The following is a 26700-nucleotide window of genomic DNA, read 5'->3' as shown; positions in this document are numbered from 1 at the left end:
CTTTACCCGACATCAGGGTGAACAAAGGGTGCATGACGCGGGCTGCTGAGGGGAGGAAACAGCGGTAGAAGTTGACCATACCCACGAACTCCTGCAAGCCTTTGACTGTGTTGGGTCGGGCAAAGTGGCGGATCGCGTCTACCTTGGCGGGCAGGGGCGTTGCCCCATCTTTGGTAATCCTGTGGCCCAGGAAGTCGATGGTGTCGAGTCCAAACTGGCACTTGGCCAGGTTAATCGTGAGGCCAAAATCACTCAGGTGGGAGTGGAGCTGGCGGAGGTGAGACAGATGTTCCTGACGATTTCTACTGGCTATGAGGATGTCATCCAAATAGATGAACGCGAAGTCCAGGTCGTGTCCCACCGCATCCATTAGCTGCTGGAACGTCTGTGTGGCATTCTTCAGGCCGAACGGCATTCGGAGGAACTCAAACAGACCAAATGGAGTTATGAATGCTGTCTTGGGGATATCTTCAGGGTGTAACGGGATTTGATGGTATCCCCAGATGAGGTCCACCTTGGAAAAGATGCTTGCCCCATGCAGGTTTGCTGCAAAGTTGTGTATGTGTGGCACGGGGTAGCGGTCTGGGGTTGTAGCCTCATTCAGTCGACGGTAGTCGCCGCATGGTCTCCATCCCCCAGCTGCTTTGGGCACCATGTGCAGGGGGGAAGCCCATGAGATGTCTGACCTCCATATGATCCCCAATTCCTCCATCCTCTTGAACTCCTCCTTCGCCAGGCGGAGCTTGTCCAGGGGAAGCCATCGTGCACGGGCGTGGAGGGGTGGTCCCTTGGTCGGAATGGGTGCTGTACCTCGTATCTGGGTATGGCTGCCGTGAACTGCGGTGCTAGAACCGATGGGAAGTCCGCCAGGATTCTGATGAATTCGTTGTCTGACAGCGTGACGGAGTCCAGGTGTGGGGCCGGCAAATTGGCTTCACCCAAAGAGAACATCTGGAAAGTCTTGGCATGGACCAGCCTTCTCCTGTGCAAGTCGACCAGTAGGCTGTGAGCTCGCAAGAAGTCTGCCCCCAAGAGTGGTTGGGCCACAGCGGCCAGTGTGAAGTCCCACGTGAACCGGCTGGCACCGAACTGCAGCTGCACTGCATGAGTGCCATAGGTCTGTATAGTGCTGTCGTTTGCGGCCCTCAGGGTGGGTCCCGGCCCCCTGTTGTGGGTGTCGTACCCCATCAGGGGTAAGATGCTGATTTCCGCTCTGATGTTGACCAAGAAGCAGCATCCCGACTGTTTGTCTCAGACGTACAAGAGGCTGTCCTAGTGGCCAGCCGCCGTAGCCATTAGCGGCGGCTGGTCTTGGTGTTTCCCGAGATCTCGCAGGGCGGGTGACACCGGCAGGCTTCTGCGCCCCACCGCTGGTGGTAGAAACACCACTGTACAGTGGCCTCCTCACTCCTGCCTCTGGGTTGTGTGCACTCCATTGCCGGGCCTGGTTTGTCCTGGTGTTGGGCACGTGGCTTGGTAATCTGGCCGACAGACACCCCACTTTCCTTCTTGGCCTTCCACAGTACATCTGCCCAGGCTGCTACCTTCCGGGGGTCACTGAAATCTGCGTCTGCCAGTAGCAGATGTATGTCCTCGGGCAGTTGCTCTAGGAACGCCTGCTTGAACATGAGGCAGGGCTTGTGTCTGTCAGCCAGGGCCAGCATCTCGTTCATTAATGCTGACGGTGGCCAGTCCCCCAAACCATCCAGGTGCAGCAAGTGGGCACCACGCTCCCGTCGTGAGAAGCCGAAAATCCGTATGAGCAGCGCTTTGAATGCTGCATACTTGCCTTCCTCTGGGGGTGACTGTATGAAATCCTCAACCTGGGCGGCTGTCTCCTGGTCAAGGGAGCTCACCACGTAATAGTAACGTGTGGAATCAGAAGATATCTGCTGAATCTGGAACTGGGCCTCTGTTTGGTCAAACCACAGGCATGGTCGCAGCGTCCAGAAGGGTGGCAGTTTCAGCGAAACTGCGTGAACGGATGAAGAGTCAATCATCTTCGGTCCAAGTCCCGTTTGGACCGTCGGGGTCACCAATGTAGCGATGGGCTACGCACTGAGCCAGGAATAACGACACGTAGTCGGTGGGTTGAACTTGAGGCTGGTTTAATTGAATCTTGCCACGCTGGCTTTTAAGCAGTTAAGTTCCCACGCTTGACGCATGGCGATGATGTCAGAGGTGCACCAACCAAACCTCTTCCCGCGCATGGGCTTTCTCCCCTCGTTGTTGAAGAAAAAGGCCCAGCATCATTTTGGGCTGGCTTGTCTGCCGACGCGCACGCTGACTTCGGAGCCGGTTCACTTGTGTCGAAGGTGGGTCGCCACAACATAAACATTTCATCTGCCTGCCACAATGTAATAAGTCATACTTGGATGGTTGAATGCACCAGACACATGTAAGAATATTCCTCAGCCTATACATGTACGTGTGAAGCATTGACTCTCTCAGGACACAATTAGAGTTGACAGGACCAGGAAAAAAAATAACCTTCAATATTAGAATAGCTGGAAGATTATTATTGAACCTTGTGTTTGTTTTACTTGGATAATAATAGATGGTGAAATGAAATAGGCAGTGAGATGTGGGTCCATGTAGAGTTGAGGATAGTATGTGCACATCATGTGGCAGAACCATACTATGTACTCCAAATACACTTTACAAACTACCTTCCTGGCATCTGAATGAAAATGAACTGGACTGCTTTGATTTGACCCAGAGATGAGATTCACATCTGCACTGTCACTAAGACTGGCCTCCAGGACCTCAATGCTCTATATGTCTGCAGTCTCATCCATCCCTGTAACCCTCTAATATATCTGTCTTCCTCTAATTCTGTTCTCTTCATCATCCCCATCTTAATCACCCCACAATTAACAGCTCTGTAATTCCCTCCATAAACCTCTCCACTTCGCTACCTTTATCCCCCTCCTTTAAGACATTATTTAACATCTACCTTCTTGGACAAGCTTAGGTCATCCGATCTAATTGTTTGACAATATTCCTATGAAGATCCCTGCAATGTATTCCTATGATAAAAGTACTATTTGTATTGAACCACAATTCTGTTTTGTCCACATTTGCTCATGAAACTGGTATTGCATTGCAGGTATTGATAATGCAAAGATCAATTTCTGTGGTTTGATGTCTTACTCATTGCATTACAGGTAAACAATGCAAAAATATGTCATAAATATATGAATAAAATAGGATGCCATTTTAAAATACTGAAGAATATAGCCCCACTTTTTCGGATGAACAATAGCAGGTCGTTTTTTTAAAAATATTTATGGTGATTTTATCCCAGTACCCTGGCTATTGCAAGTTTCCTGGGAATCTTCATTTAGTTGGCCAACACTCATATCAAATAAGGTGTGAGCCCCTATGAAGATATTTAAATTGGGCTTCCAAGACATTCATTCACAAATTCTTCTGATCACTTTTTGGTGGACAACTAAGGCACAAGTTCTAAAAGATAGCAGTCTAAACAGACAATCTGTTAAACTATCTTTGAAAAGTTGACTTTGGCATGTGCAGAAAATGCTGAATTCCTTCATGTGATGCAGCTTTACAAAACTCTAGTTAGGCCACACTTAGAGTACTGTGTTCAGTTCTGGTCACCTCATTTTAGGAAGGATGTGGAGGCGTTGGAGAGGGTGCAGAGGAGATTTACCAGGATGCTGCCTGGATTAGAGAGTATTGAATATGAGTAGAGGCTTAAGGTGCTAGGGCTTTATTCACTGGAAAGGAGGAGAATGAGAGGAGACATGATAGAGGTATATAAAATATTGAGAGGAATAGATAGAGTCAGCGCCTCCTTCCCAGGGCACCAATGCTCAAGACGAGAGGTCATGGCTTTAAGGTTATGGGTGGGAGGTTCAGGGGAGATGTCAGGGGTAGACTTTTCACCCAGAGAGTGGTTGGTGCATGGAATGCACTGCCTGGGGTGGTGGTGGAGGCAGATACATTGGACAGGTTCAAGAGCTTGTTGGATAGGCATATGGAGGAGTGTGGGATTGGGGGATATGCGGGAGGAAGGGGTTAGGTAGTGTGAGGGTGGTTTGATGGACAGCACAACATGGTGGGCCGAAGGGCCTGTTTTGTGCTGTATGGTTCTATGGTTCTATGGAGACCTCGGTCGGTTTAAGGCTGGGCTGACCACCGTTGCAACGATACTGCTAGATCTAAGCAGGACCACAGTGGACTGGTTTTGATCGCCTAAACATAGAAACATAGAAACATAGAAAACCTACAACACAATACAGGCCCTTCAGCCCACAAAGTTGTGCCGAACATGTCCCTACCTTAGAAATTACTAGGCTCACGCGTAGCCCTCTATTTTTCTCAGCTCCATGTACCTATCTAACAGTCTCTTAAAAGAACCTATCGTATCCGCCTCCACCATCGTTGCCGGCAGCCCATTCCATGCACTCACCACTCTCTGAGTAAAAAACTTACCCCTGACATCTCCTCTATACCTACTCCCCAGCACCTTAAACCTATGTCCTCTTGTGGCAACTATTTCAGCCCTGGGGAAAAGCCTCTGACTATCTACCCGATCAATGCCTCTCATCATCTTATATACCTCTATCAGGTCCCCCCTCATCCTCCGTCACTCCAAGGAGAAAAGGCCGAGTTCCCTCAACCTGCTTTCATAAGGCATGCTCCGCATTCCAGGCAGCATCCTTGTAAATCTCCTCTGTACCCCTTCCATGGCTTCCATATCCTTCCTGTAGTGAGGCGAAACGAACTGAGCACAGAACTCCAAGTGGGGTCTGACCAGGGACCTATATAGCTGCAACATTACCTCTCGGCTCCTAAATTCAATTCCACGAATGATGAAGGACAATACACCATATGCCTTCTTAACCTCAGAGTCAACCTGTGCAGCTGCTTTCACATCCTATGGACTCGGATCCTAAGATCCCTCTGATCCTCCACACTGCCAAGAGTCTTACCATTAGTACTATATTCTGCCATCATATTTGACCTACCAAAATGAACCACTTCACACTTATCTGGGTTGAACTCCATCTGCCACTTCTCAGCCCAGTTTTGCATCCTATCTATGTCCCGTTGTAACGTCAGACAACCCTCCACACTATCCACAACATCTCCAACCTTTGTGTCATCAGCAAACTTACTAACCCATCCCTCTACTTCCTCATCCAGGTCATTTATAAAATTCATGCAGAGTAAGGGTCCAAGAACAGATCCCTGAGGCACACCACTGGTCACTGACCTCCATGCAGAATACGACCCTTCGACAACCATTCTTTGCCTTCTGTGGGCCAGCCAGTTCTGGATCCACACTGCAATGTTCCCTTGGATCCCATTCCTCCTTACTTTCTCAATAAGCCTTGCATGGGGTACATTATCAAATGCCTTGCTGAAATCCATATACACTACATCTACTGCTCTCCCTTCATCAATGTGTTTAGTCACATCCTCAAAAAATTCAATCAGGCTCGTGGGGCAGGACCTGCCCTTGACAAAGCCATGCTGACTATTCCTAATCATATTATACCTCTCCAAATGTTCATAGATCCTGCCTCTCAGGATCTTCTCCATCAACTTACCAACCACTGAAGTAAGACTCACTGGGCTATAATACCCTGGGCTATCTCTACTCCCTTACTTGAATAAAGTAACAACATCTGCAACCCTCCAATCCTCCAGAACCTCTCCCGTCCCCATTGATGATTCAAAGATTATCGCCAGAGGCTCAGCAATCTCCTCTCTCACCTCCCACAGTAGCGTGGGATACATCTCATCCGGTCCCGGTGACTTATCCAACTTGATGCTTTCCAAAAGCTCCAGCACATCCTCTTTCCTAATATCTACATGTTCAAGCTTTTCATTCTACTGCGTCATCAGTACAATCACCAAGATCCTTTTCCATAGTGAATACTGAAGTAAAGTATTCATTAAGTAGCTCTGCTATTTCCCCCAGATCCACACACACTTTCCCATTGTTACACTTGATAGGTCCTATTCTTTCACGTCTCATCCTCTTGCTCTTCACATACTTGTAGAATGCCTTGGGGTTTTCCTTCATCCAGCCTGCCAAGGCCTTCTCATGGCCCCTTCTGCCTCTCCTAATTTCCTTTGTAAGCTCCTTCCTGTTAACCTTATAATCTTCCAGATCTCTAACATTACCTAGCTCTCTGAACCTTTTGTAGGCTTTTCTTTTCTTCTTGACTAGATTTATTACAGCCTTTGTACACCACGGTTCCTGTACCCTACCATAACTTCCCTGTCTCATTGGAATGTACCTCTGCAGAACTCCACACAAATATCCCCTGAATATTTGCCACATTTCTTCCGTACTTTTCCCTGAGAACATCTGTTCCCAATTTAAGCTTCCAATTTCCTGTCTGAGAGCCCCATAATTCCCCTAACTCCAATTAAATGTTTTTCTAACTTGTCTGTTCCTATCTCTCTCCAATGCTATTGTAAGGAGATAGAATTATGATTACTATCTCCAAAATGCTCTCCCACTGAGAGATCTGACACCTGACCAGGTTCATTTCCCAATACCAAATCAAGTACAGTCTCTCCTCTTGTAGACTTATCTACATATTGTGTCAAGAAACCTTCCTGAACACACCTAACAAACTCCACCTCATCTAAACCCCTTGCTCTAAGGAGATACCAATCGATATTTGGAAAATTAAAATCTCCCATCACAACAACTCTGTTATTATCACACCTTTCCAGGATCTGTTTCCCTATCTGCTCCTCGATATCCCTGTTACTATTGGCCGGCCTGTAAAAAACACCCAGTAAAGTTACTGACCCCTTCCTGTTCCTAACCTCCACCTACAGAGACTCCGTAGACAATCCCTCCATGATGTCCACCTTTTCTGCAGCCGTGACACTATCTCTGATCAACAGTGCCACTCCCCCACCTCTTTGGCCTCCCTCCCTGTCCTTTCTGAAACATCTAAAACCTAGCACTTGAAGTAACCATTCCTGTCCCTGAGCCATCCAAGTCTCCGTAATGGCCACCACATCATAGATCCAAGTACTGATCCGCACTCTAAGCTCATCCGCTTTGTTCACAATACTCCTTGTGTTAAAATAGATACATCTCAAACCGTCGGTCTGAGCGCGTCCCTTCTCTATCACCTGCCTATCTTCCCTCTCGCACTGTCTACAAGCTTTCTCTGTTTGAGAGCCAACCGCCTCTTCCCCAGTCTCTTCAGTTCGGTTCCCACCCCCCAACAATTCTAGTTTAAACCCTCCCCAGTAGCCTTAGCAAACCTCTCCACCAGGATATTGGTCCCCCTGAGATTCAAGTGCAACCAGTCCTTTTTGTACAGGTCACATCTGTTCCAAAAGAGGTTCCAGTGATCCAGAAATCTGAATCCCTGCCCCCTGCTCCAATCCCTCAGCCACTCATTTATCCTCTACCTCATTCTATTCCTATACTCACTGTCACGTGGCACAGGCAGTAATACCGAGATTACTACCTTTGTGGTCCTGTTCTTCAGCCTTCTGCCTAACTCCCTAAACTCACTTTTCAGGACCTCATCCCTCTTTCTACCTATGTCATTGGTACCAACATGTACCACAACTTCTGGCTGCTTTCCCTCCTGCTCAAGAATGCTGTGGACCCAATCAGAGACATCCTGGACCCTGGCACCTGGGAGGCAACATACCATCCAGGATTCTCATTCATGTCCACAGAACCTCCTGTCTGTTCCCCTCACTATCGAGTCCCCTATCACTATTGCCCTCCTCTTCTCCTCCCTTCCCTTCTGAGCAGCAGGATCAGTCCCAATGCCAGAGACTTGGCTACTGCCGCTTGATCCCTGTAGATCATCCCCTCAACAGCATCCAAAGCGGAATACCTGTTTTTGAGTGGAACAGCCTCTGGGTCCTCTGCTCTGTTTGGCTGTTCCCTTTCTCTTTCTCTCCCCTGACAGTCACCCATCTATCTGCCTCCTTGGACCCTAGAAGTACCCGCTCTAGTGGGGGGGGGGGGGGGGCACGGGGTGACTGCCTTCTGATGCACAGCATCTACGTAACTCTCTCCTTCCCTGATGCTCCACAGTGTTTGAAGCTGTGACTCCAGTTCATCAATTCTGCGCTGAAGTTCCTCCAGCCTCAAGCACTTACTGCAGATGTGGTCACCGTGCACCACAGCAGGGTCCACTAGCTCCCACATCATGCAGCTGCAGCACATCACCTTGCCCTCCATATTTTTTCCCTACCTAGCTGTAGTCTACTTAAAAGTTATAACAATAGCAGTAAACCTTACCTTTACTTACAAGCTACTCACCAGGTTGTTGCAAATGGGCTCCACCTCTTGATGCCAAAGTCTGTTGTGCCAAAGCCAGTCACTCTGACTCTGTCCACTCCAACAATGGCCGCTCCAAAATGTCCACTCCACCGGACACAACCTCTTTTTTATTGGCCCTTCTAAATTCTGCAAGAAAAAAAAGCCCACGAAAACACACAAAACACACAAGCTTCTTAAATAGTCTGCCTGTACCTGACAGGGACCACTGCTCCAATGGCTCTCCAGGCCGATTCTGTAGGAAAAGGGAATTTGAGGGATTTTTTCATGTTATTTTTGCTCCCCAATAAGCCTGCATATGACTGCTTTACAAAACATTTAATGGAAATGGTCCAGAAGGGTGATCCTGAACATTCTGTTGCCTGTCACTTTAATTTACCACCCTACTCCTACTCTGACCTCTCTGCCTTTTGTCCCTTACACTGTTTGAATGAAGCCCAATGCAAGTTCAAGGTATGGCATCTCATCTAACGTCTGGGCATGTTTCAACCTGAAGGACTCAATATTAACTTCAGCAATGTCAGATAACCATCTATTCCTGAAACTATCAGAACTGACTAGTTTGACTGCAAAGTCATCTGTCCATAACATTAACTCAATTTTCCTCTCTCCAAGGATGCTACCTGATCTGCTGAGTATTTCCAACATTCTCTTTTATTTCAGATTTCTGGCAGCCACTGCATTCCGTATCTCACTGTTCCAGCATTGTTTTTTACCCGTCTAGTTTCTTCACTCATTTCCCTCACTTCTCTAGACAGTTCAGCAATGATTAACAAGCATTCATCACCAGCAGCACTTGTGTCACCTGGACAATCATGGTCTCTAGCCTTTCACAGACATTCTCATCTCAATCTCTCACTGCAGGCTTGTTTTCTCACTGTTCCAGTTCTGATGAAATGTTATCAAAAATTAACTATGGTTCTTTCTCCATAGATGCTGCCTGACCTGCAGAATACCTGCAACATCTACTGTTTTTGTTTCAGATTTCCACCATTTGCAGATTTCTTTCATACTGATTTATTTTCTTGCATCTCACAGGTCCTATTTTTTCTGGGTGCACTGGTCATGTGTGTATCGTAATTTACAAGGTGTCATTGTCATGTGGGAGAGACTGGATGCATCTGTTGAACATTTTTTGATTGTCATTAGCAGGATGGTTATAAGTTCTAAAGGTTAGCAAAGGAAAATGGGAAAGTCCATCATTGAACAATATTTAAACATTTCGTCAATTTTTGCATTTCACACTTATAAGTTTTCCTGCGTGTTTTCCTTTACCTGGGAGTGGAACTCATTTTCAAAGTGTAAGGAGTTGTGCAAGACAATATTACCATTAATTTGCATCATTTTCAGTAAATGTAGTTGCCTTAAATCTTCAATATACATCAAAACTATTGCATCTAATTTATATTTGATGCTATCATGCATAGCAGTATTACAAAAATGCAAATGAACAACTAAATAGTTCATTTATTGCAGTTTTGTGACTTTCTGTTGAAGAGAAAAAGTATTATGAAATACTTGAGAGTCATGACTCCCAATGGATACATTTTATGCAGACAATTCCAATCATGGCAATACAAAATTTGAGGGATATGGATAATTCATTTTCAGTTGGACAGGTTTCGAACCCCACTTCATGTAATGCAGAACGTGCCATTATTTTTTTGTTGTAATTAAAGACTGAATAAGCCACATATTATTATAATATTTAGATCCATTCTGAAAATGGAACTTGATAAAGATATGCATTCACAGCAATCTTCGATCAAATCTGCATTTATATGTAGTTGACTGGATGTATTAGAGCAGAGTAGCAATATGATCATGTCAGTATGATTGGGGAATGAAGCTTTCAAATCAAGGATCTTAGTTTAATCAGTTTCTTGCTTCTATACCTTGGCTATCTCGCTGAAACATCTTATTCAGGCATTGCTGCAAAGTATTATTGAGTTTCTTTTGTACTGGTCCAAAGTTGGCATATTGAAACATGCAAGATACAGTCAACTGTGTGCTTCATTGAAATTGGCACTTAAATACAGACACAATGCCTCACATACTGTTAAGTGACATATCACATCATTGCTGACAGACTCTGGCAAGGGTGTCTGGTGACAGTTGATTATGTTGGGAAGGCAGACTCCTTGGAGACATCAATGGTCATGGACCAACTCAAAGAACAGTTGGCCAGATATGGCATCCCTAATGGCATCATGAATAATGGGCCACAGTTCACAGCAGACAACTTTGTGGGATTTTCAAAGGACTGGAGTTGCATCATTGTACCTCATCACTTCATTTTCCACAGAGTGATGGAAAAGCAGAGAATGGTGTGAAGGAACTGCTGAAGAAGGCTTAATCATTGCAGTCAGGTTCCCACTTATGTTCTTGGCCTTCGACAGTACCCCACCATGGGATGATGTGTACCCCTGTGAAGAGACACACAAGTCGATGAACAAGAACTCTGAACACAACCATAGAAAGGCAAACAGAAGTGTAAAAAGTGCAGGAAGTCAACAAAGACAGGCACATTACCAAAAAGGAGGCATCAGAGATCTGCCACTACTCAGAGTTGGAGAAATGGTTAGGATAAAGCCAATATCAGACCAACACAGATATGGCAGAAGGCAATGGTATACCTCATACCCCAGATCATGTGAGCCTGCTACAGAGGAGGGAGCCCCATATTTAAGGAACAGGCACCATCTCAAAAGGACTACCAAGGAAGATTGATTGACTGAAGTGGTTATCAAATTATCAGAGGGTGCTCCGCCAGTTCTGTAGAGCGAGAACACCACCACTCAGCAACAGATCCCAGGAAAACTGCAGTCAGTTCAGACCAGATTTGGAAGGTAACTCTGTTGACTCAAACACCTGGAGGACATAGTGCATTGGACAATTTGTTTTTCTTTTTTGTTTTTCATTATTAAAGAGGTTTGTAATATATGCTCTTTATGTAATATTGGCTTACAAACAATAATTGCAGCTTTAATGCTGTCACCTCTGTAAGGATAGTGTTAAATGACTGTATACTCTCGAGGCTGCAACGATGTATACAGAAGGTTCCAGAGGCAGTTTGTATGGAAGAAAGCCACAGTAAGAATTCTGTATGACCCTATAAGATTTTGTTTTATTAATAAATATGTTTATAGATTGAATCACTGACTTTTTTCCAGTTTCTTAGAGAGTGAATGAGAAAGATTCTGAGGCTCCCAAAAAAACTTTCCACCTTGAGTCTTGACTATCCATTCCACGGAGTATCAAAACTTACATGGAGATTTTCCCAGGGACTTAGAAGTACTGTTATCACACAATGTGTGCCACAGGACATTGGATTGAACTGGACTGGCAGCTATAAAAAGATTAAATCCGGTTATACATTTCCTACATAGATAGATGAATATTTTCGACAAGAAGATGTACTTGAGTGAACAGAGCTGTCCCTTATTTTTCACGAAGCTACACCAGTTTTATATTCTAAATTCCATATTGATTAATAATGCCATTTGCAGTTTTTCACTCATTTCTGATTTCTCATTCAGATTACCCTTTATTTTAAATACCTGAGTTGTAAGAAATCCAAGGCTCTGTCCCCAGCAGTAAGGAGTTTTGACTGAAAATGCTTCTACCTCACTTTTCAACCCAATCAACCTGACTGCAGACACCTTTTGCAAGAAAAATGCTGAGCACAGCATCCAGATAAATGATTAAAAGTCAGGATGAGCTTTTCAGTCAATATATAAAACCGTTTACTCTTGTAACCAGAGCATTTCCAGTGTGGATCCCTCTGGGTATTGGTCAAAGATCTGTTTTATTTACTCTGCTGCAAACTGTAGATCTCTTCAAACTAAAAAGGATCAGGCCAGGTATAGAAGAATGGTGATCAGACTACTAATCCCAAATTGCTTGGTGAGTCTTCTTACATCCATACAAATGTGCAATTAGGTGGGTTACTAACCCAGATGAGGGTCTAATAATATCCACTCTGGAATGAAGTTCATCGTGAATTGAATACAACAAAAATTCTGTTGAATAAATGAGATTTTAGATACTTGCAATTAAAATTAGACATACCCCAGGTGACCTGAACTGCATGCACTGAATTGTAAACATAAAATGGATTTTTTATTTGACATTATGGCATAACAATTCCAGCTTCCAATTCCTGCATTGCTCTTTATGAAAAGCATGCACTTAGCACAACAAATGTTTTGACTGGTGTATTTACAGTTCAATATATCAATATAATAGAAAATTTTCACAACACAATGAAGGATTCATTAGCTTAGAATGCAACTGTGTGATACAATAATGGTTTTAAAGGAAAGTTATCTGACAGAAAAATAAATGTCATCAATACCAATCTATAAAAAAATAATAAGCTGGAAACATCTTTCATGTGGGGCAGAGTGTCTATTATAACTGGCTAATTGCTTGAATGCCTTTTAGTAAAGCATATTTACTTTGGGAGTAAATTGAAGGTTTAAATTAAAACAAGTGTTCAATAACTTCAGTTAGTATGAAGGTTAGCTAATTGGAAATTAGACTTTTGTCCTCTACAAATTACAATTCAGGAATAGTGCTAGCAACAAGTAAAATACCAACAGTAACAAAGAACATAGGAAATTAGAATTCCTCTGGCAGATATGCTGTGTCCATCTTTGTACTCAGTACCTGAATTCTTCCCATAAACACAGCCCATCCATGGAAAAGCTGACCACTTCAACAGAATCCCTTGAAATATAGATGTGCCAGGTTTTAAAAATTATAGTTCAAAAAATCCTTCAATTTCAGACTGCATGGTAAACAAATGATCTTTAACCAGGTAGTATTTGAAAAAATGTGTGCCTTAAACATTGCTAACAATAGTTTTGACTCAAGGTAGACTGGTTGGTTTACAAAAGTGATGATACAAAGTTATGTTTGCTTATGGTGTCTTAAGATAGAAATGTTAATTAATTCATGTACCCACTATGTGAATTTTGTTAACTTGCAAAGATTAAGCAAATCAGCATTCATCTGCTGTTTTACTCACTTTATGTTTCTGAAATGACTTAATCACTACTTAATCAGCCCTGGAACATTAATCCAACTCTAGAGAATGGGAAACTAATTTTTGGTGTGCTTTAGTCCAGTCTGTAGTACCTACTGACTGCAGATTGTGGACTTTGATGAGGAAGGCATAATTTACTTTTAACTTTTTGCTAATTTAATTTAGCTTCATTGTTAGATTTTTTTAATCATATAGGCTACATTTGCAAACAAGTGATATAAAGTGGTAAACAAGTAGCCTGCTAGGTAATTAGACTGTTTAACTTAGTTCAGCTCGCTCAGAATGTGTGGCACCAGGGAATGTAAGTTTGTGGGTTCTACTAAATAAGTGTGCTGTGCCACTTAGCTCTGACTGTGCAGTGCAGACTCTGGTGAGTTGGGGATTTTGGTGAAGGAAGGGCAATGAAGCAGCTATATATTAAAAACGATATATAATTACAGTGTATTAAATAACTAATCAGGCATGGGAAGACAGATGACGTATTGCAGCTGGAGTATGCGGGAGCTTATGAAAACCCCATTGTGAATTATGCACTGAGTGTCTGCAGTCAAGAAACTTCAGCTCAAAGTTAGTAAGCTGGACCACAAGATTCAGTCACCAATGTTCATCGGGGAGGAGGAATTTAACTTGGACACTTTGTTCTAGGAGAAAATCACATCCCTTAGATTTAATGGTCAGTTTAAAGGCACAGTAGGATACTACTATAGGTAAGGCAAGCATGGGTATCCAGAAGGTAGCAGTGGAAGTCCCTCTGCCCTTTGCACTGGCCCATGGCCTCTGTGGATGACCAGCAAGAACACAGGGAGCATGAACAAACTGACCCTAGAAGGGCAATGATGATTACATTTAATTTCAAATCAGTGTTGGGAAAACCAAGGTCCTAAATTGTTTTAGTTTAAAGAAAAGGGATTGTGAGATTGCCAGAAAGAGCAGAAAATCCAAGGATTGTGAAAATATTAGAACATTTCTATATCAATAATTTGGATGAAATGTAATCCAAGACTATATGCATTACGACAAAGATGCTGAGACACACTGAATGGAATAAATATGGCAGCTGGAATATAATGCTGAAAAGTGTGAGTGTACACTGCAGTAGAAAAATTACAGCAAGGCAGAGCATGTTTTTAAATGAGGTTTGAAAGGTCTTTGTGTTCAGAGGGACCTGGTGTTCTTGTACATATCACTGAAATCTAACATGTAGGTGCAGATAGCAATCAAGAAGGCAAATTCTATCTTGGATTTTATTGCAAGAGGATTCAAGTACAAGAGTAAAAATGCCTGACTGCAATTATATAAGGCTCTGGTGAGAACCCACCTGGAGTATTATGTACAGGTTTGATCTCTCTATCTCAGGAAGGATGCAGTTGTGATACAGAGAGTGCAACAAAGATTTATGAGATTGATTCCTGGGATGGTGGGTTTGCCCTTGAAGGAGAGATCAAACAGATTGGGTCTATATTCATAGAGTCAGAGAATTATACAGCATGGAAACAGGCCCTTTGGCCCAACACATCGATGCCGACCAAGTTGACCACGTGAGCTAGCCCCCTTTCCCTATGTTTTTCCCATATCCCTCTAAACCTTTCCTATCCATGTACCTGTCTAGATGCCTTTTAAATGTCGTATTTATACCCACCTCTATAGCTTCCTCTGGCAGCTCATTCCAGATATCCACCACCCTCTGTGTGAAAAAGTTGTCCCTCAGATCCATTTTAAGTCTTCCCATCTCACCTTAAACCTGTGCACTTTAGTTTTTGACTCCCCAACCCCAGGAAAATGACTGTGACCTTATCAATGCCCCTCATGATTTTATGTACCTCTTTTAGGGGCACCCCTCAGCCTTCTATGCTCCAAGGAAAAAAGTTCCAGCCTATCCAGCCATTCAGGCCCTCCAGTCCTGGTAACATCCTCATGAATCTTTTTTGCATCCTTTCCAGCTTAATGGCATCCTTCCTATACCCAGGTAATCAACACCGTATACAGCATTCCAAGTACAATCTCACCAACTCTTGTACTCAGTGCCCTGACCGATGAAGGCAAACATGCCAAACACCTTCTTCACCACCATGTCTATCTGTGTCTCCACTTTCAGGGAACTAGGTACCCGTACCCCTAGGTCCCTCTGTTCTACGGCAATTTCCAGGGCCCTACCATTTACTGTGTAACTCCTGTTCTGGTTTAACTTATCAAAGTGCAACAGCTCACACTTATCCAAGTTAAATTATATTCCATGTGCCATTCTTTGGTCCACTTCCCAAGTTGGTCTAGATCCACCTGTAAACGTAGATAACCTTCTTCACTGTCCACTATACCACCAATTTTGGTGTCATCTGTAAACTTATTAACCATGTTAACAACATTGTCATCCAAATCATTAATATAGATGTCAAACAAAGGTAGACCCAGCACTGATCCCTGCAGCACACCACTGGTCACTGGCCTCCAATCTGAAAAACAACCCTCCACTCCTACCCTCTGCCTTCTTCCACCAAGTCAGTTTTGTATCCAATTGGCTAGCGCCCTCGATCCCATGTGATCTAACCTTCCAGACCAGCCTACCACGCAGAATCTTGTCAAACCCCTTACTATAGTCCATGTAGACAACATACTGGCCTGCACTCATCTATCCCGTTGGTCACTTCTTCAAGAAACTCAGTCAAATTTGAGAGATATGATTTCTCACACAAAAAATCATACTGACTATCCCTAATCAGTCCTTGCCTTTCCAAATGCTGGTAGATCCTATTCCTCAGAATCCTCTCCAGTAACTTTCCTACCACTAATGTTACATTCATTGGTCTGTGGTTCCCTGGCTTCCCCTTTCTTGAATAAAGGCACAACATGAGCCACCCTCCAGTCTTCTCTGCCAGGCCCCCTTCAATTCATTTCCTAATTTCCACAATGTCCTAGGATACACTTTGTCAAGCCCTGGAGATTTGTCCACCTTAATATGCTTTAAGACCACTGGCACCTCCTCTTTTGCAATGTGGATATGTTCCAAGACATCATTGTTCATATCCTTTAATTCCTTAGCTTTCATGACCAACTCCACAGTAAATACAGATGAGAAAATCTCATCCACCCCTTGTGGCTCTATACATAGATGACCACATTGATCCTTAAGGGGTCCTATTTTCTCCCTAGTTACTCTTTTTTCTCTTAATATACTTGCATAATCTCTTAGGATTCTCCTTACCTTATCTGCCAGAGCTATTTCTAGTCTCTAGACTCTAAGGTTTAGAAGAAAGAGAAGTGATATTGTTGAAGCACACAAAATTCTTACAAAACTCTTCAAACGAGATATAAGGATAATGCTTCCCTTGGAATTTATAGGGTATCTAGAGCTAAATGTCACGGTATCAAGGACTGAAATTGGAAGAAATTTCTTCTCCTAGGGAGTACTGAATCTTTGCTTCCAAGAGATCCAGTGAGTGAATATATTCGGGACAGAAATTATTGATTGTTGGATGTTAAGGTAATTAAAGGACATGGGGTTAATACAGGAATGTGGTGCTGGAATGTTTATTGACTGGCACAGCAGATATGAGGAGCCTTTTCCTGCTGCTATTTCTTATGTCCTTAATTGAAGTAAAGCATTAGACTTATATTTTAACTGCCCAGTGCACAGATTTGGCACTTTCTAAATTCTGACAGGTTATTTAATATGTTTACATCATTTACACAAATTAATTGTTTAATAACATAAATTGGTTGAGTTTGTTTGATAGTATAAATTGGTTGACAGTGAATTGGTAGCAACTTTTACACCACACTAATTTTATTTCCAATAAAGTAAATAGAAACAAAATCATGACAAAAGGTATAAATTGTTATCGATTCATTATAATCTGATTTACACCATATCATAAGATCTAGATCTATGCCTATTTGTGTAATCAGAATAAGTTTTGAAATTGGAATCAATAAAAAAACTATGGGCACCATGTATTTGTGCGATTTGCATTTAAAGTATTATTTAACAATTTCTTGGTTAGTTATAGTCTCCTTTGTAATGATTTACTCAAAGCCTGAAATCTTGAGTCTTGATTTGTAAGAGTGAGCAAAATATACTGCTGAGCAATGCAACAGGGCTTTTAAATAGTTTGAAGTGCCTCTGAGCAGACTGATCAGCTGTTTAAAGTGTCAGAGAGCTTGGTGCAATAGATCATTTAAAAACACAATTTAATAAGTGTCAATGGTGCTTAGACTCTGGTGAAATGTTTTACTCTCTCTTGGGCTGTCTCTCGAAGTTGAGGATGACTTGCTTCCATTTCAGTTCTGCGTACAGAAAGATGCCCACGCATCAAGTCATTTAACATGGGGCAACTGCTGCCCACCAGTCATCATATTACCTCGACAGAGTGAGGTCTGAGTCCAACAGAAGGGAGGTCTACCTGGGGACCAGGCTCCTTTGCACAAACAAGATATGATAAAATGCACAGATAGACACAAACACACATGATTGTGCTTACTGGAGCAACACACACAAAATGCTGGAGGAACTCAGCAAGTCAGGGAGCATCTATGGAAGGAAATGAACAGTTGACATTTTGGGTTGAGACCCTTCATCAGGACTTGCAAAGAAGAGGGAAGAAGCCAGAATAAAAGGGTAAGGGGAAGGGGACGAACACAAGCTGGCAGGTGATAAGTGACTTCAGGTGAGGGGGAAGGTAGGTAGGTGTGGGGGGGCGGGGGGTAAAAGGGAGTGATGTGAGAAGCTGGGAGGCAATAGGTGGAAGAGGCAAAGAGCTGAAGAAGAAGGAATCTGATAGGAGAGGACGGTAGACCATGGCATAAAGGGAAGGAGGTGGCAGTAGAGGAGGCTTTTGACAGACATGTCAGTGCAGGAATGAGAAGTGGAATTAAAATGGCTGGCCACCAGGAGATCCTGGGTGTTGCGGCGGATGAAGTGAAGGTGCTTGATGCAGGTTGGATGATCAACACCTCATATTCCGCCTTGGTAGTCTCCAACCTGACAGCAGGAACACATCAACATCGATTTTTCTAACTTCTAGTAACACTCGCCTCAGTTTTTCTTCCCTCCCCACTTTGCTTTCCCTCATTCCTGTGTCTTTTCACCCCTTCTCTTTCCCCTCCCCCACCCTATGACCTGCCCACCTCCTTCCCTTTATTCCATGGTCTACTGTCCTCTCCTATCAGATTCCTTCTTCTTCAGCCTCTTCCACCAATCACCTCCCAGCTTCTCACATCATTCCTTTCTAAACCCCCCCCCCCTCACCTACCTACCTTCCCCTTCACCTGGACTCACTTATCACCTACCAGCCTGTGCTTCTCCCCCTTCCCCTATCTTTTTATTCTGGCTTCTGCCCTCTTCCTTTCCAGTCCTGATGAAGGGTCTCGACCCAAAATGTAGCTTGTTCATTTCCCTCCATAGATGCTGCCTGACTTGCTGAGTTCCTCCAGCATTTTGTGTGTGTTGCTCCAGATTTCCAGCATCTGCAGAATCTCTTTTGTTTCAGTTTGTGTTTACTCTTGCCTTCCTTGGTCACCCTCCACCAATGCTCTCCCCCAACCTGATCCTCCACCTGCCAAGGCCCTGCCCCCAACCTCCTTGTCACTTCCCTTCATCTCCTACCTCCCTTGGTACCTGACCCTTACAGCTCCCTGCTTCATACTTCATCCCTTTTGGCCTCATCTCCTTTCCTTTCCCTTTTGATTCCCTCTACAGGACCACTCCTTGATTGCTGATCACCTTCCCCCATTCCCAGCAGGTCTGCTGCCTGTAGCCTGCAGCCCAGCTCAAGGATCCCCTAGAATCTCTCCCAGAAAAGCTCAGGCTGCCTGTCTGCTGCTGCCCAAAGTCAGTAGGTTGCAGTCTCCTGGTGCTGTGTGTGTGGGGTTCCCAACGAATAGAAGCAGATTCATCCTGTTGGAGTGGAAGCTGGCATTTGGATGGGGTGACATCCTCCAAGTCCTGTGTACTGTAATCATTAAACATGACGGCAGGACATTTCATTGCAGCCTTGGGTGATTTCTGCCTCTGCTGCAATGGGAGCTTCGATAGCAACCTTCAGGTGCAGCATGATAGTTATGAGCACAAGTCTTCCATTGGAGTTAAACTTCAACCTCCTTCCCACACTGGAAGGTATTGGCCATTAGCTGAAGTGTTCCATCCATCTTGACATGGCAGGCAGGCTTTCTGGCAAACTTGGTAACATAACAGGCATTCTGTCCACTGGAAATCTTTTTTGTAAGGTTGCTTCATTTTAACCTTCATTAGATACCCTTGTCACAGAACTCAAGTTCAAACTCTCCCTCCCATGATAATCTTGCCCCAGCCCCGGTTGTTGTCCCAATATTTCAGCACGTGTGGATCCCACATTGGTGCTGTCCTCTGAATTACATATGGCCTCAATATCTGAGCTGATGGCGACATGTGTGAAATCAAGAGGGGTGTGTCTTCATTTTCACTGGCTTCTCACTATTTATCCAGTGCCAGGCCAGGATAGAAGTGTAGGATATCTGAAAGAGGAGAAGTACAAGGATGAGTTTATTTTAAGAGTAGGAGAGAGAAGCTGAAGGAAAAGATACCTACAGACCATCTGCAGCTTGTAAATCAGAACAGGTTGCAGCTTGAAGATCAGTGGATTTTGTAAAGGTTTAGGTAGGACAACATCATTATCTTCAATGGATTCAGCTGAGTCAGTGGTCAAAGTCTTGGGATTTGTCATTTAGGTAATGGTTAGCGCCATCTCTTTTATGGAATAGTTAGCAAGGACAGCATCTAATGCCCATTCCTCGATGTCTTTGGAAAGGTGGGACAAGCCACCTTCTTAAACCTTTGAATGAAAAACACGATGATGCTGGAGGAACTGAGCAGGCCAGGTTCTGTGGAGAAAGGCAGGTGGTCAACGTTTCGGATCAGGACCCTTCTTCAGGACTGAAGAAAGGAAAAGGGGAAGCCCAATATATAGGAGGGAAAAGCAGAGCAGTGATAGGTGGACAAAAGAGGGGAGGCAGGATGGGCACAAGGTGGTGATAGGTGGATGCAGTAAGAGATAGCAATAGGCAGGTGTGGGGGAGGATGGGACAGCAGATCCACTGGGGATCAAAGGTAAGGAGAGAGAGAGTTAAAGATAGGGTAGAAATAAAGAGGCTAGCAAAGGGAAGAAGAGAAGAAGCATGGTGGGGGGCGGGGGGGTTTGTGGGGAAGGGGGGTGGAGATCATCCAAAAGCGGGAGAACTCAATATTCATGCCGCTAGGCTGCAAGGCTCCAAGACAGAAAACAAGGTGCTGTTCCTCCAGCCTGCGCCTGGAACTCTCCTTTGGCTCACCATGTCTGTGCCAACCATGATGCCAATCTAAACTAATCCCATTTGCCTGCATACTGTATCATCTGTACGGATAAACATAAATATGACTTGAAAATTAACACCAGTTCTTTTAGTTACTCCCACATTTTCAGGATTTTGACACAGGAATGATAAAGGAATGACAATATATTTCCAAGGAAAGTGCTTCCTGGTGTTGGCATTCTCATGCCCTTTCTCCTGCCCTCTCTGGGTATCTCCTGCTGCCTCTGATTATCTGCAACTGGTCCTGCAAGTGAAAGCAAGAAGTATCATAGGTATCACATGCTTGTTACAGATTTGGCTCTCATGGTTGACTAACTGGCAGTATGTGAAAGCTGAGAGATATGAATGGGCATGCATTTAAGGTTGGGAGGGTGTAAGTTCAAAGGAGATGTGAGGGGCAAGTTTTTTTACATGAAGAGTGGTGGGTGCCTGGAATGCACTGCTGGGGTGATAGTGGAGGCAAATATGCAAAGGTGTTTAAGAGGCTCTTAGATAGGCACATGAATATGCAGAGAATTGAGGGATATGGACCTTGTATAGGCAGAAGGGATTAGTTTAGTTAGATGTTTCATTACCAGTTTGATTAGTTTGGCACAACATCATTGGCCCAAGGGCCTGTTCCTGTGCTGTGCTGCTCTATGTTTTATGAATGTGGAGTTTGCAACAGTGAAAGATATGTAAGGGGATGGTGAAACATCTGAATATCAGCTCTGAGTCCTGATTGACTGAGCTTCTACCACCTGGCATTGACTTCGTTGGTTAACTATGTCTGCAAGGCCAACATTCCCCACCAAGGTCTCCATGCAGTTTCTGCAAATTGTGGGGCCTGCTCTTCCCCGACTGTTTCCAGGGTAAATTCACTTACTATATTATTGTCCGTATCTCGTCAACCACAATGCAACTTGCCTTCGGTAAATGCAGCTAACTTTAACTGGAGCTAACAGCTCACAATATTGATTTTCTGCTGAAATGTCCCACCAACAAACAGGATGACTGAAAAATCAGTTGTGAATAAGTGGTATTAACTAAATATGCTGCCTGCACTGGAATTAATGGAAGCAGTTTAATCGGGCATCATGATCCCATGCTTATTTTCAAAGATATTCCATATATGACTAGGGGAACTGCCAGCATTCAAGTCACTGGAAGTGAACTTGATGCCATGCATGGCTTCATTAATTTACAGCCTTGCAGAAAACTTCACAAGTTATTGGATACTGTTAAAGAAGGAAGGCTCTTTCTCTAATCTGCTGACTGCAGCATTCCACCAGTCCCTGCAATCATCAACGCAACAGTAAAAATGTCATTAACCAAAATTTTATGGAATTCTGTGACAGTGAGCTTGGATAGAAAGGACGAACTTAGATTTATACAATACCTTTCATGCCCTCAGGCTATCCCAATGCATTTTATAGTCCATATTAAGGTTGTGATTTTTTTTTGAAAAATAGCATGAATCATAGAAATCATCGAAAACCTATAGCACAATTCAGGCCCTTCAGCCCACAAAGTTGTGCCGAACATGTCCTACCTTAGAAATTACTAGGCTTACCCATAGCCCTCTATTTTCCTAAGCTCCATGTACCTATCCAAGAGTCTCTTAAAAGACCCTATCGTATCCGCCTCCACCACCGTTGCCGGCAGCCCGTTCCATGCACTCACCACTCTCTGAGTAAAAACTTTACCCCTGACATCTCCTACGTACCTACTCCCCAGCACCTTAAACCTGTGTCCTCTTGTGGAAACCATTTCAGCCCTGGGGAAAAGCCCCTGACTATCTACCCGATCAATACCCCTCATCATCTTATACACCTCTATCAGATCACCTCTCATCCTCCGTCACTCCAAGGAGAAAAGGCCAAGTTCACTCAACCTGTTTTTGTAAGGCATGCTCCCCAATCCAGACAACATCCATGTAAATCTCTTCTGCTGCTTTTCTATGGCTTACACATCCTTCCTGCAGTGAGGTGACCAGAACTGAGCACAGTACTCCAAGTGGGGTCTGACCAGGGCCCGATATAGCTGCAACATTACCTCTTGGCACCTAAATTCGATTCACCAATGATGAAGGACAATGCACTGTATGCCTTCTTAACCACAGAGTCAACCTGTGCAGCTGTTTTGAGCATCCTATGGACTCGGACCCAAAGACTTCTCTGATCCTCCACACGGCCAAGAGTTTTACCATTAATACTATATTCTGCCATCAGATTTGATCTATGAAAATGAACCACTTCACACTTATCTGGGTTGAACTCCATCTGCCACTTCTCAGCCCAGTTTTGCATCCTATCTATGTCGCGTTGTAACCTCTGACAGCCCTCCACACTATCCACAACATCTCCAACCTTTGTGTCATCAGTAAACTTACTAACCCATCCCTCCACTTCCTCATCCAGGTCATTTATAGAAATCACAAAGAGTAAGGGTCCCAGAACAGATCCCTGAGGCACACCATTGGTCACCGACCTCTACGCAGAATGTGACCATCAACAACCACTCTTTACCTTCTGTGGGCCAGCCAGTTCTGGATCCACAAAGCAATGACGCCTTGGATCCCATGCCTCCTTACTTCCTCAATAAGCCTTGCATGGGGTACCTTATCAAGTGCCTTGCTGAAATCCATATACACTACATCTACTGCTCTTCCTTCATCGATGTGTTTAGTCATGTCCTCAAAAAATTCAATCAGGCTCATAAGGCTGGACCTGCCCTTGACAAAGCCATGCTGACTATTCCTAATCATATTATACCTCTCCAAATGTTCATTGATCCTGCCTCTCAGGATCTTCTCCATCAAATTACTAACCACTGAAATAAGACTCACTGGGCTATAATTGCCTGGGCTATCTCTACTCCCTTTCTTGAATAAAGGAACAACATCCGCAACCCTCCAATCCTTCAGAACCTCTCCCGTCCCCATTGATGATTCAAAGATCATCACCAGAGGCTCAGTAATCTCCTCCTTCGCCTCCCACAGTAGTCTGGGGTACATCTCATCCGGTCCGGGCAACATCCAACTTGATGCTTTCCAAAAGTTTCAGTACCTCTTCTTTCTTAATATCTACATGCTCAAGCTTTTCAGTCTGCTGCAAGTCATCAGTACAATCACCAAGAACCTTTGCCATAGTGAATACTGAAGTAAGGTATTCATTATGTACCTCCGCTATTTCCTCCAGATCCATACACACTTTCCCACTGATGCTATTCTTTCACATCTTATCCTCTTGCTCTTCATATACTTGTAGAATGACTTGGGGTTTTCCTTCACCCTGCCTGCCAAGGCCTTCTCATGACCCCTTCTAGCTCCCCTAATTTCCTGTTTAAACTCCTTCCTGTCAGCCTATACTCTTCCAGATCTCTAACATTACCTAGCTCTCTGAACCTTTTGTAAGCTTTTCTTTTCTTCTGGACTAGGTTTATTACAGCCTTTGTACACCACGGTTCTTGTACCCTATCATAACTTCCCTGTCTCATTGGAATGTACCTCTGCAGAACTCCACACAAATATCCCCTGAACATTTGCCACATTTCTTCCGTACTTTTCCCTGAGAAAATCTGTTCCCAATTTAACCTTCTAATATCCTGCATGAGAGCCTCATAATTCCCCTTACTCCAATTAAACACTTTTCTAACTTGTCTGTTCCTATCTCTCTCCAATGCTATTGTAAAGGAGATAGAATTATGATCACTATCTCCAAAATGCTCTCCCACTGAGAGATCTGACACCTGACCAATATTGGAAAGATTTTGGAGTGAAGTCAATTCTTAAAAGCACATACCTCAGACTTATTATAAAATGAATGCCTATAAGTAGGCCTCTGTAGCCAAACGTGACACGCTATGGAAGAACAAAACGGAGGCAGAGAGTGCCGAACTCAGAATCTTTACTCCAACGAACAAAAGTGCACCAAAAACTCTACCCAAGCGCCCATGCAACCCACGGGGTGGACATGACGTCAGAACGTTCCCAGAAGGTCCGCCCCGAACGGGTAGTTCAAAACGTGCTTCCAACCATGCGCGCGCAGCTCCCGAAGGCGGTTCAAGTGCCGAGTGTGCGGGCCGACACTCCACGCCCCCCCAGAAATGTCCGTCGTGGGAGTGGAGCCCCCAGTCCGTGTGGCTTGCTTGGGTGGCCGGCCACGCCGGCGCAGTGTGGGTACCCTGTAAAAGTCTCTTCCCAGCCACCCACCTCCACAACACACGTAGATCCGTTGTGCCGGATCGCTTTGAAGGGTCCTTCGTATGGCCGCTGTAGAGGTGACTTGTGCATGCCCCTATGAATAGAAACATACTCACAGTCCCGGAGGTCTTTATGGGTGAAGGCCGGTGTGGGACCATGCCTGAAGGTTGGGACTGGTGCCAGGGTCCCTACCTTGTCCCGCAGCCTCGTTAGCACCTCTGCTGGAGTTTCTTCCGGACCTCGGGCCCCAGTACAAACTCACCCGAGACTGTCAAGGGAGCGCCGTAGACCAATTCCGCCGAGGAGGTGCCCAGGTCTATCTTGGGGGCTGTGTGGATGCCCAGTAAAACCCAGAGAAGTTCGTCTGTGCAGTTGGGGCCCCTGAGGCATGTCATCAAGGCCAATTTGATTTACCGGTGGAACTGCTTGACCAAACCGTTGGACTGGGGATGGTACGCTGTGGTGTGATGCAGCTGGGTGCCCAGGAGCTGCACCAGTGCTGTTCACAAACCAGACGTGAACTGCGCTCCCCTGTCTGAGGTGATGTCCGTAGGGAGGCTGAACATGGCAATCCAGTTTGCAATGAGCGTCCTGGCGCAGGACTCAGTGGACTCAGTGCAAGCGGTATGGCTTCCGGCCATCTGGTGAACCTGTCTACCATGGTAAAGATAAACCTGGCACCCCGAAAGACTGGCAGGGGGCCGACGATGTCCATGTGGATATATTGGAACCTCCTGTGCATCGGTTTGAACTGCTGGAGGGGAGTCTTCACGTGCCGCTGGACTTTGGTGGTCTGGCAGTGTACGCAGGTCCTGGCCCAGTGTCCAACCTGCTTGCGCAAACCGTGCCAGATGAATCTGTCCGCTACGAGCTTGATGGACACCCGGATGGAAGGGTGGGCCAGATCGTGCAGCGCGTTGAAGACCCAGCGCCTCCATGCTGCTGGTACGACGGGTCAGGGTCTGCCGATGGACACATCGCACAGGAGTTGAATCACTGCCAGGCCGATGGGGACGTCCTCCCGAAACGGCGGTGCAGTAAGCTAGGATCTCGGTGTCCGACCGTTGTGCTTCCGCCAGTGCTGTGTAGTCTATTCCTGAGGATGATATGCCCATTGAATGGAGGCAAGGGTGAGACAGTGTGTCGGCGATGACGTTGTTCTTCCCCGCGATGTGGCGAATGTCCGTGGTGAACTCTGAAATAAAAGACAGGTGCCTCTGCTACCGAGCTGACCATGGGTCCAATATCTTGGCCAGTGCGAAGGTGAGGGGCTTGTGGTCCATATACACGGTGAACTCCCTTCCCTCGAGGAAATACTGGAAATGCCGGACAGCCAGGTAGAGCACTAGCAACTCTCTGTCAAAAGCACTGTACTTCACCTCTGGTGGCTGTAGGTGCCGGCTGAAGAAAGCGAGTGGTCGCCACTGGCCCTCAACGAGCTGCTCCAGTACTCCACCGACAGCCGTGTCAGAAGTGTCCACTGTGAGTTCCGTGGGCTCATCGACTTTCAGGTGTACTAGAAGGGTCGCCTTTGCCAGCGCCTCCTTGGCCTGCTCAAACGCCTCCGTGGACTCCGTGCCCCATGCCACCTCTTTGGCCTTGCCGGCCATCAGGCTGAACAAGGGTCTCATGATGGGTGCTGCTGCCGGCATGAACCGATGATAAAAGTTGACCATCCCTATGAACTCCTGCAGGCCCTTGACTGTGCTAGGCTTGGGGAACTGGCAGATGGCCTGGACCTCATCCGGTAGGGGAACTGCGCCATGCTGGTTAACCCTGTGGCCCAAGAAGTCGATCTCCGTGAGCCCGAACTAGCATTTTGCCGGGTTGATTGCCAGTCCA

The sequence above is a fragment of the Pristis pectinata genome, chromosome 16 (assembly GCF_009764475.1).
Source record: "Pristis pectinata isolate sPriPec2 chromosome 16, sPriPec2.1.pri, whole genome shotgun sequence".
Classification (NCBI taxonomy): Eukaryota; Metazoa; Chordata; class Chondrichthyes; order Rhinopristiformes; family Pristidae; genus Pristis; species Pristis pectinata.
The sequence above is the reverse complement of the archived record's forward strand: the minus strand, read 5'-3'. Positions refer to the sequence as shown.